The 15,397-nt window shown below is 52.0% G+C and overlaps 1 long non-coding RNA gene across 1 annotated transcript in view; it reads left to right on the top strand.

Moving 5' to 3' along the window:
- The window catches only part of LOC122459667, a 1,177,620-nt gene that overhangs the window by 618,513 nt on the left and 543,710 nt on the right, over positions 1-15,397 (top strand). The window lies entirely within an intron of this gene.

The raw sequence follows: 15,397 nt of genomic DNA, 5'->3' as shown, positions 1-15,397 counted from the left end.
CGTCACCATTAAGAGATTTCACTCCGTATGAACAAGTATAGGGCCATTCTGCCTATATTTTAAATACCACTAGGTAAACTGGGTCACGGGGTAGCTGGACTTTTAGCACAATATGCTAAAAATAAGACTACCTTGGCTCCTTCTATCCAACATTTCCTCCAAATTCTCTGAGATACTTGAATGTAACCTAATGAACGCACAATTCCTAAAATATTGACAAGGACAGCACGGAATGAATAGTTACTGCCTACCAGTACCACCATGTACGAATATTTAGAGATTTGAAGAATTGGATTAACAAAACAAACACCAGGGGCTAATTTTACTCCTGTCACAAAAAGGTCATCAGTGTTAATGGTATAACTGAATAGAACTCCCCAAGGTGAATTTAGCTCTTAGAGAAGAAAGTTTCTGATGATATAATTAAATAATTCAGCCAACTAAAACTAGGGATTAATTTTCCTAAGAAACATAACAGTCTGTACCTGCAAATCAGACACCCAATTAGACAGTTTTCCCACTATCCTACAGGAACTATACCAGGGAGAATTTCCTGAAGATTGAAACTATTTGTATATTCATCATAGTTGTTATGCTATCCTACGTCCTGTATTATTGAAATCAGCAGAACATTCTCTGAAATACTGAGAAATGTAGTTAGCATCCACAGTGCTAATTAAATTAAACCCAGTGAATCACTATATAGCAAACTATCTTGATATCAAGTAAATATTGTCTCATTCCCTTATACCTTTACTATACCTAAGTCAACTCCAGAGAAAATAACCATTGGTAATTCTACATCAAAGTCTTAGATGAGTCACTGTAACTCAGTTTAGCAGCACATGTGCTCATTAAAAATTTTAAAACATTTTTGACATGCTTCTAAGTCCTTAGGGTGGCAGCCAGTCTGTTCAATGAAGTCTTCCTGCTGGTGTTTTGGAGTGGAATGTGCATGTAACAGGTACATTGTGATCTGGGGCCAAAGCTGTTGCTAAGCATAAGCAGACTAAGCAATTGCTTAGGGTTTATGCAGCTCAAGAGGGCCCCCTATTCACTTTTTATTATTGTGTGGGCCCCTCCCCCAGAATATTCCTACTTGTGGTCCCCAGTGGACTAGCACCAGCACTGTCTGGAGCAGTTTATTCAACACGACTCCCTCATGAAAAAGCTGCTATTACTATTCATCTTTTATATGCATTACGGTAGAGCTTGGAGCTGCAATGTTCCAAGAGCTGTACAAGTATACAATTGATGTTTACGTAATGTGGGCTACTTATAAATCTCTGTGAGCTATATGATAAATTAGGTGTGTGGAAAAGTGTGCTATGAAATTGCTTGAATATAAATAAACAGGTTAAACTATATTTTTGGAACACTTTTCTTTTCTGGTACAAGCTGTGCCATTATTTTACATTTACTTTTTTTTCAGCAGCACTGGCAGTTTGAAATTTATTGCAATAATAAACAAGACATGTTGTTGTCAAGGCTGATTCCCCACTCTGGCACTTTGAGTGCAGAAGGTGGGGGCCTGAAAGGACTCTAAAAATTAATACTGGCCACTCCAGGCTTGTAGTAAATGCCCAAGGTTACAGCTTCTCTCTGATCTTGGATGGGTAGGTGCTGCCACCACCCAAGTGGAAAACAACAACAACAAAAAACAGTTAAACCCAGAAAGGCACACTTGGGAATTCCTCCCTGTAGGGTACCCTCAAGCCCTTTCACACACCCGCTCTGGGGAATAGCTGAGAAAGAAAACAAAGGAAATCAGCTGTTGCCACCAGCTAATTAAACTAAAATGTTTGTGCATGTTGGACACAAAAATCCTAATCCTGTTTTTTAAAAGGTAAATTTTATTAAAAAACAAAAAGAAAGACCATACATCTGGAACGTAGGCTATTGCTAGATTTAAAAAGAGCAAATATAATAATTAAGCATCAAGAATGGTTTTCTTGAGGTCCAGCTTAGTGGTTACAAGCAAAACAAAGGCATCTGGGTGTTAGCACAGAGAAGTCCATAAGCCATAAAGAAATAAAAGAGAGACACTTAATTGCGTCTTCCTAGACATTTCCTAATCTACTTACATATCTGGGGTTTCAAATGAGTAGTTTCTAGGTATGATTTAATGACTTTTCATACCTGGTGCAAGCTCTTACAGCATAGTCCAGCCCTGTCTCTGCTCTCTGGGGAGAACAGCCACACACAGACAAAAGGGGAGTCTTGTTTCAATTTTAAAAAGTTCTAGCCTTCCCATTGGCTCTTTTGGCCAGGTGCCCACTCAATTCCTTTTACCTATGCATGCAGTTAGACTTTTTTACAGGTAAAGCAAGTAGAGAACAGCTACCAAGAGGGATTTTATAGCTAACTTGCTGGCTGGGTGTCCATAAAAAGGAGCTACCCCCCACCCTTCATTTATCACACGGCCCCCAAATCACAGACAGTGCTGGCCAGCCTGGTTCAGGTTGGGTCCACACAAGCTGGAATTTCTTCCTGGAGGTTTAGGAAAGATACATGCACCTCTAATTTTACTACTAATTACATGAAGAACTAAACAGAAACTAAGAAAACTAAAATTTTCACATTTCAAGGACTACAATGACTTAGAATACAGGACATTTTTACCTGGCTGATTCTGGGAAACCTTCCTGGGAGAGTGCGTCAGCCACTTTGTTAGAGGCTCCTGAAATGTGTTGCAGAGCTAAACTCCACCACAATAAGTTTTTTATTAATCTCTTTGACTGCGTGAAGCCACTTCAGTGAGGCATGCAGGTGGAAACGCTGTCCCCAAATGTATGGATGTAGATTCTACAGAGCATACACAATGGCATAACATTCTTTTTCAGAGACTGACCAGTGGCTTTCCCTCTCAGAAAGTTTTTTGCTGAGAAACACGACAGGATGGAATTGTTCAGCTGGTCCTTCCTGAATTAAAACTGCTCCCACACCATGGTCAGACTCATCTGTGGTTATGACGGAAGGTTGGTCGAAGTCTGGGGCTCTTAGTACAGGGTCATATGTAAGGACCGCCTTAGGCTGATTAAAGGCTTTTTGACTCTTTTCAGGCCACTGAACTGCATTTGGCTGTTTTTTCCTAGTTAGGTCTGTCAGTGGGGTGGCAATTTGGCTGTAGTGTGGTACAAATCGTCGGTAATACCCAGCCAAGCCCAAGAAGGATTGGACTTGCTTCTTTGACTTAGGGACAGGCCAATTTTGGATACCATTTACTTTAGCCTGTAGGAGGTTGATAGTTCCTTGACCCACCTGGTATCTAAGGTATGTTACCCTGTTTAGGCCTATTTGACATTTTTGGGCCTTAATGGTTACTCCTGCCTCCCTTATGTGTTGGAAGACAGCTTAGAGGTGTTATAGAATCATAGAAGATTAGGGTTGGAAGAGAACTCAGGAGGGCATCTAGTCCAACCACCTGCTCAAAGCAGGGCCAACCCCAACTAAATCATCCCAGCCAGGGCTTTGTCAAGACGGGCCTTAGAAACCTCTAAGGATGGAGATTCCACAATCTCCCTAGGTAACCCATTCCATGCTTCACTACCCTCCTAGTGAAATAGTATTTCCTAATATCCAGCCTAGACCTCCCCCACTGCAACTTGAGACCATTGCTCCTTGTTTTGTCATCTGCCACCACTGAGAAGAGCCGAACTCCATCTTCTTTAGAACCCCTCTTCAGGTAATTGAAGGCTGCAATCAAATCCCCCCTCACTCTTCTCTTCTGCAGACTAAACAAGCCTAGTTCCCTTAGCCTCTCCTCGTAAGTCATGTGCTCCAGCCCCCTAATAATTTTTGTTTCCCTCCCTGGACTTCCTTCAATTTGTCTACATCCCTTTTGTAGTGGGGGGACCAAAACTGGATGCAATACTCCAGATGTGGCCTCACTGGTGCCGAATAGAGGGGAATAATCACTTCCCCCAATCTTCTGGCAAAGCTCCTACTAATGCAGCCCAATATGCCATTAGCCTTCTTGGCAACAAGGGCACACTGCTGACTCATATCCAGCTTCTCATCCACTAATCCTCAGGTCCTTTTTTGCAGAACTTCTGCTTTGCCAGTTGGTCCCCAGTCTGTAGTGGTGCATGGGTTTATTCTGTCCTAAGTGCAGGACTCTGCACTTGTCGTTGTTGAACCTCAAATTTCTTTTGGCCCAATCCTCCAATTTGTCTAGGTCACTCTGGACCCTATCACTACCCTCCAGCATATCTACCTCTCCCCCCAGCTAAGTGTCATTCGCGAACTTGCTGAGGGTGCAATCTATCTCATCATCCAGATCATTAATAAAGATGTTGAACAAAACCAGCCCCAGGGCCGACCCCTGGGGCACTCTGCTTGATACTGGCTGCCAACTAGAGATTGAACCATTGATCACTACCCATTGAGCCCAACAATCTAGCCAGCTTTCTATCCACTGTGACAAAGCTCCGACCTTGTCTCAAGGGGTCCCACACTTCCAGGCAGATTTATGCTAGCCTCAGAGACTCACTGTGACCCTCCACATAGCCCTTCTCTCTCTAGAGGTAAGAGTCACAGCCTATGGAGCCATTTTCATCATAAACCAGCAAGGGAGGTCAGAAGAAGCAACCCTCCCTCACACAATCTCCGTTGTCTCACCGTCTCTGTGATTAATCGTGGAGAGTGGGGTTGGGGTGGGGGAGCCCAGGCCCGCCCTCTAGTCAGGACACCAGACAAGGGGCCCTAATAGTAATAGCTATTGATAGCTGACCTTTTGAAACAGGACAAGTACAATTCTCTGGGCCACTCCCCGCAGCAGCCCCCACTTTCTCAATATCTACTTCACCCTTACCTCAGGGCCTCCTTCCTTGTGATGGATAGATATTGTACTGCCCAGTTTTTCCAGCAGAGCTGCTTCCTCCTACAGCTCCTGACACGCGTGCCTCACTAACTGGGAGCTTTTAACTAGTTCCAGCCAGCCCTTGATTGGCTTCAGGTGTCCCAATCAACCTAGTTATTTCCACTGCTTTCTAGAAGGATCTTAATTGGCCCCAGGTGTCTTGATGAACCTGGAGCAACTGCCATTTGGTTACCATGATACCAGGGATTTGTTTAGCCTGGAGCTAACATACCTGTTCCTCACTACTTTCCTATAGCCATCTGGCCTTGCCCTGTCACACCTCCTTACAGTCCATTAATCCAATCCATACTTTTTCAACTTGCTGGCAAGAATATAGTGGGAGACCGTATCAAAAGCTTTGCTAAAAATCAAGATATATCACATCCACTGCTTTCCCCATATCCACAGAGCCAGTTATCTCATCATAGAAGGCAATCAGGTTGGTCAGGCACGACTTGCCCATGGTGAATCTATGTTGACTGTTCCTGATCACCTTCTTCTCCGCCAAGTGCTTCAAAATGGTTTCCTTGAGGACCTGCTCCATGATTTTTCTAGGGACTGAGGTGAGGCTGACTGGTCTGTAGTTCCCTGGATTTTCCTTCTTCCCTTTTAAAAAAGATGGGCACTATATTTGCCTTTACCAATTGTCTGAGACCTCCCCCAATCGCCACGAGTTTTCAAAGATAATGGCGAATGGCTCTGCAATCACATCAGCCAATTCCCTCAGCACCCTGGGATGCATTAGATCTGGACCCATGGACATGTTCCAGGTGTTCTGCCCATGAATCTGAGAATATAGGCACATTGTCAAGGTAGGCTACTGCAATTTCCCCAAATCCAGCCAGAAGGTTATCCACCAGTCTCTGGAAGGTGGAGGGTGCATTTTGCAGTCCAAAAGGGAGCACATTAAATTCATACAGCCCTAACATGGGTGATGAAGTCTGACCTTTCCTTGGCTGGGTCATCTAGTGGCACTTGCCAGTACCCCTTAGTTAAGTCGAAGGTGGAGATGAACTGGGCACGTCCCAGTTTCTCCAATAGCTCATCTGTGCATGGCATTGGATAGTTTTCTGGGTGAGTTAGCTTACTGTTGTCCACACAAAAGCAGATTTCCTCATCTGATTTGGGAACCAAAACCATGTGGCTGGGAACCGAGAAGGGGAGGAGGTCATCTGCTGCTTGGGGAGTGCACAGAGACTCTGCATACCACTGTGGAGGGGGCCTTGAGACTGAGTAACTTTTGAACTGTGCTCTTGTGGTGGGGGTTTTTGACTGTGTTTCTGGGGACACAGGGGGTGTGGTGTGGAGCCTGCCCCCCAGTCCATCTGTGTGTCCCCTCAACCCCCACCACCACCGTTGTCGCTGCCTCCTTCACCACCCTCAGTGGACACTTACCATCTGCCTCAAGCTCCTGCCTCTGGGACTCCACTGCTTGCTTGGCTTGCCACGCCATTTCACCACCTTTTGGGCCTGAAGCAGCAGCCAGCCCGAACTGACTTTTTTGTGCAAGCGCACGTGGGCGCACGTGTCCCCGCCCTGGACTGACCCCCTTCAGCAAGCCCCCAGCTTTGTCCCTTTCTACCTGCCCCATTTTGCCCGTTGTAGCCTTTTTGCCCTCCCTTTTACCGCAGCACCTCGCTCGCTTCAGTTTGTTTGTCTGTCCCGCCCTTTTTCCTCTGCAGCTTTTGTTTGTTTGCCCCGCCCCGGCCTCTGAAGCTAGCTCCTTGGTTCCCTGTCCTATCTCCAGCCTGGTTCTCCCCTCTCCCCACGTGGTACCCCTGCCCTGATTGGCCCCTTACTCAGTGCGCCCATGTCCCCTCCCATGCGCTTGTACCCTTCCCCTGTTTGAGTTTGCCCCTATCTCACTGCACCCCCCTAACGTTATGACCTGCCTCCGCTAGTGCAGCTAGAGGAGCTGGATTCCTATCCTGAGTCGGTGACTGTCCCCCATGAGCTCTTGATAGCCCCGTCCAGCCCACCCCTTTTGGCACCCTCCTCCCCTGCCTGCAGCCTAGTGGGGAGGAGTGGTCGACCTGCCTCCCCTTTCCCCTTCTCTCTCTGGTGTTGGTGTTTTCCCCTCCCTCCCTGCTCATTATGGCGGGGGACACGGCAGGTGGGGCCCCTCCAGCAGCCCCAGCTGCCCCTCCCCCACCTATCCCTCTATCTCCCCCCCAAGACTCTACCTCAACCGCCGCTGCCAAACAACCTGCCACCGCCCCCGCTGGGGTGCTGGCAGCGGTGGGCACCAGGGTGATGTCCACTGCTGCCACGTCCCTCGCCCCCTCTGGGGGGTGATTCTGGGGGAGACCTCCCGAACAGCGGGAAGGGCCAGGGTAAGAAAAAGAGGAAGGGCCCAGCTAAAAAGGCCAGGACCTTCATGGCAGGCACTGCCCCCACTGCCGCGGCCCTGCCACTGGCCGCGACGTCCCTCCCCGCTGCTCCCTCCATTAGCTCTGCGGGTGCCCCTCCCCCGGCCACCAAGGCGTACACCCAGGTGGTGGCAGCCCCCCTGCCTGCCGCTATGTCATCTCTCCCGCTCACCGTCTCCACTACCATCTATAGCAGCCGGGGCCCCTTTCTCATGACCAGGAAGCACGGTGTCCGTTGCCTCCGGGTGCCCGCCTCGCCCCACGTGGAGACTACGTGCATGTGTTGGCAAGGGTGCTGGGGCCCACGGCCATTGTGGCAGCCTCCAAAATGTATGGCAAGGTCGTTTTCTTCTTAGCATCAGAGGCTGCCACCCAGGAGGTGGTAGAGAAGGGCCTGGCAGTGGGGGGGGGGGGTGTTCGTCCCCCTGGAGCCACTAGAGGACCTGGGCATCCGCCTGGTCCTGACTTTCGTCCCTCCCTTCCTTCCTAATACCGCCCTATTACCTGCCCTTTTGACCCTGGGGAAGCCCCTTTCTGTCGTGAGCCCTCTCTCAGTGGGCTGCAAAGACCCCACCCTCCGTCACGTCCTCTCATTTCACCGGCAAGTGCAGCTTCAACTGCCACCGGTGGCGAGTGACGGAGAGGCACTTGAGGGGTCATTCTTGGTCCCCTATCAGGGGGCCCATTACCAGGTGCACTATTCCACAGGGGAGGCCCAGTGCTACCTCTGCTGGGCAATGGGGCACGTCAGGAGGGACTTCCCCTTGGCCCGGCAAGGAGGGGCATCTGGGACCCCCGAGCCCCAGCAGGGTACCAGCCCCGTCATCACCGGCTCCCCTGGTTGCCTGGTGCCCAGAGCCATCTCTCCTCCTACTCATTCCACCAGTGCTCCCACTCAGGCCCAAGGAGTGCTTCCCCCAGCGCACCCAGACAAGCGGGAGAGCCCTGCCTCTGCTGCCTGTAATTTGGCGGGGCCCCCAGAGGAGGATGCGGCAGGGACACCTCCAAGCATGGGAGAGGGCCTGCCCCAAGGGAATCTTCCCTCCCTCATGCCGCCCTCTCGCTGCCTCCCACAGTCCCCATCGCCCCTGCCCCCTGACTCGACCCCTGTTAGCTGGCCCCCCCCGATGATGCCATGGAGAGCTGGGCCCTAGTGCAGGGGAAGCGGGGCAAGCGGAAGGCTCGAGCTCCAATCCTTTCCACAGATGCAGAAGCCCCCCAGAAGACCAGAAAGGGGGGGCACTGATGCCGAGCCTTGTGCCTTGCCCGTGGGTGCGTTCCATTCCCTGGTACCGGCTGGGGAAGACGTGGCAGCATGGGAGGGCAGTACCGCCTCTCCATTGGAATCCCTTCTCTCCAAGGCCCCCAATGGAGCCCCTCCTGCCCTGTTACCATCTGGAGCCTCTGTGAGCCATGAGGCGAGCGTTGCTTCGGGCACTGGCAGGGAGAACTCCGGGGTGGTGGAAGGTGAGCTCCCTTCCATCTACGAGGAGATAGAGGCCCTGGGTCTGACCCCGGTCACCTGGGGGAGGACAACCCTCTGCCAGCGGGCCTCAATCTGAGTGACCTCACCCCGGCCCCCCCTTCTCCATGCTCCCTCCACCAACTGCTGCTTATGTTCCCACCTTCGAGGGTTCCCTGGGTTCCTCCATCTGCCCGGCCATGGGTGGCACCCTGCTAACGGCCGCCGAGCCTACTGAGGCGACAGCCAGTGCCATGCGGCTCGGAACCGAGCCCCATGGGATGTTCCTCATGGGCACGGGGCAACCAACCTCCTTCCCGGGCGGGGACCCCACCGAAGGCTGTCCACCTTTTGATGCCGTGGCTACTACGCCGGCCACGGAGCCAGAGCACGGCATTACGGAGGGCCCCCTTCCCACCCACCCCCCCAGATTCCTGAGCTTGACCAAGATGGGCCATTTCCCAGCAGCCTGGCTACTGGGGACCAGGATCCTGCCTTTACCCCTCTCCCTGACTCTGCTTCCGACCCCTGCCCTGCTCCTACTCTGGATCTCTGCGCTGCCCGTGATGCCAACCCCATCCCTGTCCCCTCCACCTCCTGTGATACCATTGCTGCCCTTGGGACCATCATCTCCTCACTCCCAGAGGATAGCCCCCAGGGATCAGCCTCTGTATTTCCCTGTCCCAACTCACCAGGGCTGCTATCTTCCCTCCACCGCCTCCAATTGAGCCGGGGTTTGAGGGGGGGGGGCGCGTGACCCCGGCCCCTCCATATGCTGCAAGAGGAGCTGCGGGAGTTCCTTGAGGATGTCCGTGGCTCCCATAACAAGGTGTAGCTCGCTCTCCAGCGATGGGGGAGTTCCAGCAAATCCTCCGGGCCACGAGGACCCTCATGGGGAAGGGTAAAAGGACCGGGAAGCAGGCCGCCGCAGCCTACCAGTGGGTCCGCCTCTTCCGTGACTCCTTACTCACCTACGGGGTAGGTCATGGACTGTTGCGTGGTCCGCTGGGAGCCACGAACATCCCTGCTGGTGAGGATCCCCCTCCAGCCCTCCTCATACCACCTCTCACCATCGCAACATTGAACACCCGGGGCTGTAGAATGGGTCTCTGCAGGTGCCAGGTGCTCTCCTTCCTTTGGGAGGGGGTACTCTGTGGTTTTCCTGCAGGAAACCCATACAGATCCGGCTGCCGAAGACAGCTGGTGGCTGGAATGGGGGGACAGGGTTTACTTTAGCCATCTTACAGTTTGTACAGTTGGAGTGGCGACCCTGTTCTCGCCCGACCTAGGGCCTGAGGTGCTGGGGGTCACCGAGGCTGTTCTGGGCAGCCTTCTGCACCTCTGGGACCATGTGGAGGGGCTCTTGGTCAACCTTGTTAATGTCTATGCCCCAACATTGGGCCCGGGGCAGTTGCATTTCTTTCAGCAGGCATCCGCCTTACTCAGCATCTTGGAGCCTTGCGAGTGCCTAGTCCTGGGCGGGGACTTTAATACTACCCTTGAGGAGTGGGACCACTCGGGGACTGAGCAGTGCCCGGCCGCCGCAGACGTCCTCCGGGAGATAGTTGACCATCACTCCCTGGTGGACGTCCGGTGCGACCACCACCCGGACGACAGCTCGACGTTCACCTTTATCTGAGTGGAGGCCCATTGGTCGCGCCACTCCCGGTTGGACCGCATTTATTTATTACGCTTCCACCTTTTATGGGCCCACTCCTCCAGCATCTGGCCAGCCCCATTTTCCGATCATCATTTAGCCATCGTGATGGCCTCTCTCTGCGCAGATTGGTATTTTAACAACAGCTTGTTGGAGGATGTGGGCTTTGTGGCGTGCTTCTGGGAGTTCTGGCTGGCCTGGTGAAGGCAGCGGCATGGCTTTCCCTTGGCGCAGTGGTGGTGGGACCTGGGGAATGTGCGTGCCCGGCACTTCTGCCATGACTACACCCAGGGCGCCAGCCCATGGAGGGATGCAGCTATAGAGCAGTTGGAATGGGAGGTCTTAGAGTTGGAGAGGCATCTGGCCACCAGCCCCAAGGATCCATCCCTCTGCAGGGTGTGTGGGGAGAAGCGGGAGGAGCTCCAGGCCCTAGAGGACCATTGGGCCCGGGGTGCCTTTGTTCGATCCCGCATCCGCCTCCTTCGGGAGATGGATCATGGCTCCCGCTTCTTCTATGCCCTGGAGAAAAAGAGGGGGGCCAAGAAACATGTCACCTGCCTCTTAGCAGAGGGCAGCACCCCCTCATGGATCCAGCGGAGATGTGTGGGAGGGCCAGGGCCTTCTACGCAGGTCTTTTCTCCCCGCATCCGACCGATCCTAAAGCTTGCAGAGTGCTCTGGGATGAACTCCTGACGGTCAGCGTGGGTGACCGAGACCGGCTAGAGCTGCCTCACACTCTGGCCGAGTTCTTGGAAGCCTTCTGCCGCATGCCCACCAATAAATCTCCAGACATGGATGGGCTGACAGTGGAGTTCTACTACATGTTCTGGGATGTCCTTGTCCCGGACCTAGTCACCGTCTGTGCTGAGTCTTTGCAGAGCGGGGTCCTCCCTCTTTCGTGCAGGCGAGCTGTGCTCGTCTTATTGCCGAAGAAGGGGGACCTCCGCGATTTACGAAACTGGTGTCCCGTCTCACTCCTCAGCATGGACTAGAAGGTCATAGTGAAAGCCATCTTGTTGCAGCTGGGGTCAGTGCTGGTGGACATGATCCACCCAGACCAGACCTACACCGTCCCAGGCCACAGCATCTTCAACAACTTGTATCTGGTCTGGGACCTCTTGGAACTCAGATGTAGGGATGGTCTGTCATTCGCCCTCCTGTCCTGGATCAGGAGAAGGCATTTCACAAGGGTATCTCCTGGGCAGTCTGTGAGCATTTGGATTTGGACCCCAGTTTGTGGGTTTTCTCCAGGTGCTGTACGCCTCCGCAGAGTGTCTGGTCACGCTCAACTGGACCTTCGGGTGAGGAATATGCAGGGGTGCCAACTCTCAGGTCAGCTGTACGCTCTGGCAATCAAGCCCTTCCTCTGTCTCCTCCGCAGGAGGTTGATGGGGTTGGTGCTGCGGGAGCCACAGCTGCAGCTGGTCCTGTTGGCATATGTCGACAATGTGCTACTTGTGGTCCAGGACCCGGGCAACTTGGCACGGGTGGACACTTGCCAGGCCATCTACTCAGCAGCCTCCTCCGCCCGGGTCAACTGGGTCAAGAGCTCTGGCTTGGTGGTAGGGGACTGGTAGCAGGGGAGCTCCCTCCCACATGCGCTTCAGGTCATCTGGTGGAGCGCGGGTCCGGTGCTCGATCTTGGCATTTACCTTTCTGCCACACATCTGTCTCCGCCGGAGAACTGGCACGATTTAGAGGGCAGGGTGATAGAGCATCTCTGGAGATGGACAGGACTAATCCGGTGCCTCTCCCTTCGAGGGAGGGCACTGGCGCTTAATCAACTAGTCCTGTCCATGCTCTGGTACCGGCTCAACACCCTGGTCCCGGGTTTCCTGGCCAACCTCCAGACATCGATTCTGGAGTTCCTTTGTTCAGGACGGCACTGGGTCTCTGCAGGGGTTCTCCATCTACCCCTGGAGGAGGGAGGGCAGGGCCTGAAGTGTCTCCACACTCAGGTCCATGTCTTCCGCCTCCAGACCCTGCAGAGGCTCCTTTATGGTGCAGGTAGTCCGGCATGGAGCATACTGGCGCACGCCTTCCTGTGCCACTTCCAAGGGTTCCAATATGACCGGCAACTCCTTTATCTCCATCCGAGAGGTCTTCTGCGTGACCTCTCCAGGCTGCCGGTCTTCTACCAGGACCTCCTACGGACCTGGAAACTGTTCACAGCGACCAGGTCCGTGGCGGCTTCTGTGGGGGAAGATCTCCCCGCGGAGCCCCTGCTACACAATTCCCAGCTCCGTGTGCAGATGGCGGAGTCCCCCTCGGTGCGCCAGAGGTTGGTCCTGGCAGAAATCAACAGAGTAGGAGACCTCCTGGACTACCACCGGGGAGGCTGGCTGAATCCCCGATGCTCGCTCAGCGCATGAGGCTCTCCAGACCTCGTACTCCCTGGCACGTACTTCAGGAGGTGAGGTCCGCTTTGCCGCCTGCTGCTTGAGTTTACCTTGACCAGGTCCTGCACAAGGGCGCGCTCCACCCACCTTCCACCCTGGGCCTTCCGTACATTTCATCGGGCCCCTGCCTTGTGGACCTGACCGACTCCCCCATCCCTTCACCGTGAGCCAGCTGCATGAGTTGCAGCTTGTCCATTTCTGGACCGTGCCAAGGAAACATCTATACACGTTCGTGCTCCACACCCTTCACGTCCTCACGCTGGCGTCCTGCCCCGATACAAAATGGCAGGACCTCATGCCTCCACTAGAGGGTGAGGACCCCTGGTGGACCAGCATATACTCCACCCTGTGCCCGAGGCCCTCCTGGGTTATAAGTTGGCGGCTCCTTCACGGGGCCATGAGCACGGACATGTACTTCGTGGGTTCACCCCTCGCCTCGACATCTTCCCCTTTTGTGGCGTGAGGGAAACCCTGTCACACATTTACTTAGCTTTACTTGCACCAGGTTGTAGCCCCGATTCTGGCTCCCCACGGATATTTTGTTACGTTTTTGGTTGCACTTTTCCCCTCACCTCCTTATCTATGCACTCCCTATCCGTGGCCCCACAAAGTCACAGGACGTCCTGGTCAACCTCCTCCTGGCCCTGGCTAAAGTGGCCATCTATAAAACCAGGGTGAGGAGGTTGACCAATGGAGACTCCTGTGACTGTGGGGCCTATTTCTGATCCTCCGTCTGTTCATGCATCCAGGCAGAGTTCCTCTGGGCGGCGTCCACTGACTCCATTGATGCCTTTGAGGAGCAGTGGGCGCTGTCCATGGTTCTCTGCTCGGTATCCCCGTCTCGTTCCCTTCATTTGACCCTTTAACCGCACTCCTGTTCCTGTTATTTCATTAGTTGTCCGCTGTATTTATTTGGCTTCCAGGTCCTGTGGATCCCCCTCTTAGGCTGGGGCTGATCCTCTAGCTTCGCCCGTCCACTTCCTGATTCCATATAGGACTACTCTGTTGTACCCAACTGGCCTGAGTCTATCACAATATGCACCAATGTCTTAGGACACAGAAATCCCAATCCTATTTTTAAAAAAGATAAATTTTATTAAAAACAAAAGGAAGGAAAATACATTGGGAACTTAGGCTATTGCTAGATTTAAAAAGAGCAAATATAATAATTAAGCATCAAGAATGGTTTTCTTGAGGTCCAGCTTAGTGGTTACAAGCAAAACAAAGGCATCTGGGGGTTAGCACAGAGAAGTCCATAAGCCATGAAGAAATAAAAGAGAGAAACCTAATCGCATCTTCCTAGACAGTTCCTGATCCACTTAATATCTAGGGTTTCAAATGAGTAGTTTCTAGGTATGATTTAATGACTGTTCATATGTGGCACAAACTCTTACAGCATAGTCCAGCCCTGTCCCTGTTCTCCTGGAGAAGAACCACACATAGACAAAAGAGGAGTCTTGTTTCAATTTTTAAAAGTTCTAGCCTTCCCATTGGCTCTTTTGGCAAGGTGCCCACTCACTTCCTTTTATCTATGCATAGCAGTGAGACTTTTTGACTCTTTACAAGTCAAGTAGAGTAGTAAAGTAAAGAAAGTAGACAACAGCTACCAAGAGGGATTTTATAGCTAACTGGCTGGCTGGGTGTGCATAAAAGGGAGCTCCCCCACCTTCCACTTCATGTATCACAGTTGTAAGAGATGTTCACAGCCAAAGTAGAAGCCTTTCTGAAAGAATTTTTTTTAAAAAAGTTAAATCCTGCTTTTAACCCTACTGTCATCAATGTGGTTGCATAGTGCTACTTGTGGATAAGAATTTGGTATATTATCCGCAATCTCACATCATATAGTATTGTGATGAAGCTGTTCGCTCTATACTAGATACCCTTTCCCTCCCACTCTCCACTTTTGAGAATGAGCTGAATGAAAAAAGATTGAACCATAAGAAATCCTATGAGGAATAGGGCCCCAGATCTTTAGCTCACCAGTAGAGAGTTCTGCATGATCAAAAGTGATGAGAGGATCAGGAACAGAAATAGGCAGACAGAGGGCTAGTGTGTGAGAGCAGCAGCCTGGGAGCTAACTGCAGAGAGAAGGCCAGGTAGCAAAGCCTGATGCAGGAACCACAACTAGAGACCAGAGGAGAATTTGCCCCTTTAGGGCTGAGAGAAGAAGCTGGCCTACTGCAGGGCTGAGAACTGAAAAACAGCCCTGTAGCAAAGCAGCAGTGTAGCTGTGAGAGACCAGGGAAGCTACTGAGGACTGGGTGTTGGAAATAGCCGAGTTAATGAGGGAAAGAGTGGATTGAACAATCAGCTGGGGAAGAGCAAGGTGTGAGAGAAGCCTCACAGAGACTTTGTGTGTGTGTGTGTGCATGGTGAGGGGAATGTGGTGCATATTTGGTCACCAGCAGGAACTGTTCAGCAAGGGGCATGGCCAAGAGCAAATCAAGACAACAGGGACCACCAGTGAGATAGTCACCCAAAGCCCTGAACATCATAAGTAAAGCAAACTTATCTCCCTCTAAAACAGGGGTGGGATTAAATAGGCAACTTGGGTTTTAAAACTAAGGAAATCCAGAAGGCCTATCATTGTAGTGTTGTTGAAGGGGCAGTTCCAACTATAGGCAGTCCATCAGTCAAGAATTCATTCTT

The sequence above is a fragment of the Dermochelys coriacea genome, chromosome 3 (genome assembly GCF_009764565.3).
Source record: "Dermochelys coriacea isolate rDerCor1 chromosome 3, rDerCor1.pri.v4, whole genome shotgun sequence".
Lineage (NCBI taxonomy): Eukaryota > Metazoa > Chordata > Testudines > Dermochelyidae > Dermochelys > Dermochelys coriacea.
Note: the sequence above shows the minus strand (reverse complement) of the source record. Positions and strands in the feature narration are given on the sequence as shown.